The following is a 2,264-nucleotide window of genomic DNA, read 5'->3' as shown; positions in this document are numbered from 1 at the left end:
TCGGGATCAGGAGAGCACCTGTGCGCCACAACAGGGACCGGGTCCGCCTCAAAACAATTAGTTTACCTTTAACAATGAAGCACAAAGAGGACAAAACATTTTCACATTGAGTTCTAAGAGAATATAACAAAACAAAAATACACTCATTTATATTTGTAGGAGCTATTTCTCCATTTTTTCAGTTAAATTTTAGAATTTAGATTATTTAGTTCATTTTTTTGTGCTTCTTTTCTAGTAGATTTATTATTAGAATGTTTATTTAATTTGTTATTTCAAATAGGTTCTTTGGTTAGTCATTCACTTAATCAGTTAATTCATTTAGTTTGGGACGTGGGTGTGTTTCGCAGTATAAATATATAGGGTTTAGGGAAGTATTGAGTCACGTGGGTGGTCATATGTTTTTGTTTTGTTTTTTTACCAGTCATCAGTGAGAGAACAGGTGCAGGAGTCAGAGCAGGGTCCTGTGAAACCTGTAACTTGTTTTTATCTGGGAAATGGAATAAAGCAAAGTAAAAAGCTGCATTTTGACTGTTTTGATCCCTTTTTTGGACTGTGTATGCACTATAGTCACTATTTGAGTTTATTTCACTTTGCTTTGACCACTTTTGAGTCTTGAGTGTTTTTATTTTTTTTGAATTTGAGTTTTTGGACAAATAGTCAGTGCAATATTTATATTTATATGATTGGTTTTCACAAGTGGGTAGAGTACCTGAAGATTGCACTCAAGTAAGAGTGGTAATACTATAACATATTTTTACTCAAGTAGAAGTATAAAGTCCAAGAAATTACTAAAATAATACCAAAAAAAATTTGGTGAAAAGTCTACTCTAGAACTGAATAACTGATCAAATTCTTAATCCATTAATATTTAAAAATTATACTAGTGGAAGAAAAAAGTCCTTTACCTAAAGCTGCGCAAAGGATTCAAAGATCTGACTTTTTTTTACAAGTGACTAAAATTATACATTTCTATATTTTTTTGCATTTAATTTAGAAATCAAGATACCAGAATCTGGGGAAGAATGAAAGCTGCCTGAGGTCCAGCACAGCGTTTCTACAGTCAGCAGTGGTGTTTTTGTTTTAAAATACAGTTATTAAGACCAAAAAGTTTAAATTATTCAGCCACTGAAACACAGAGATTAAATTAGTTTCCACAGGACAAAAGGAAAAAAAAGAAAACAAATTGACTACATTTAGGAAGGAATGCAGCATCATAGTTTGATGTTTTGACCTAAATATGAGACACAGATTTTCACCAAAACAATAAATTTTCTGATACAAACTGCTGAATACGAGCAGTTGAAAGTGGCTGATGTCCACTGGGACAGGAAACCTATTAGGATGTTTCCTTTGAAGGTTTTACTGAAACTTTCCACCACAAAACAGACAGAGAAATCACTCTAGATCAGGGGTGTTCAAAGTGTGGTTGGGGGACCGTTTTTAGTCCTGGAAATGATTTTGATAGGCCCACTGACTACGAGTCAAGAACAGTAAAAATTAGGCCAACAAAATAGAAAACAAATGACAATCCCAAACATTTGGTAATTGTTTGTTTTTCTTTTAATAAGGGGACAGTCCAGAGCCTTTTTTATGTTTTGGATCTTTACTTTTATGAAAAGTATTTTTTTCATATTGTTAAAATTATCACTATGTTGTAATAGTATCATACGTGAAAAAATACACTCTTCTGCTTTCTCCCACTGCTCCCAGTGCTAACTGCAAACAACCAATCAGAACCAGAAGGAGGGTTTTAGTACTGTCAATTATCCTTGTGTACTTGCTGCTTTTACCCTTCCCTTACTCTCTGCTACACTATAGCTGGGTCACCACAAAAAATAAAGTTTTTCTGTAATGGTAAATAGTTTTTCTGCCATTACCACATTTAGCAGCACTTTCATGAGATTGATTGACAGCGTTAACACCCTTCTCTTGCTCTAATTGGTTGTTTTTGACCAAGAGTTGTGCATTTTTTCAGACAGCAAGAGTAGCTCAGGGAGGAAGTGAAGGAGATCAATCTATTCATAGATTATCTGTCACAAAATGGTGATAGTTTTGACAAATATATAAAAAAAACAATTTTTTAAATGAAATTATACACCGTAGCTTTAAGAGTCTATAGATTTAGTAAAAATACTTTTTTATTATCAAATTTACTGCCACATTACCTGAATATCAATTGATTTTTGATATGTAAAAATAATGTTTGTAGGTGTGTAGTGTGCCTTAGTCCTCGACGCAGCTGTCACAAGTTCGATTCTCTGGCC

This window comes from Poeciliopsis prolifica, unplaced genomic scaffold, assembly GCF_027474105.1.
Source record: "Poeciliopsis prolifica strain line A6 unplaced genomic scaffold, Auburn_PproV2 SCAFFOLD050, whole genome shotgun sequence".
Lineage (NCBI taxonomy): Eukaryota > Metazoa > Chordata > Actinopteri > Cyprinodontiformes > Poeciliidae > Poeciliopsis > Poeciliopsis prolifica.
Note: the sequence above shows the minus strand (reverse complement) of the source record.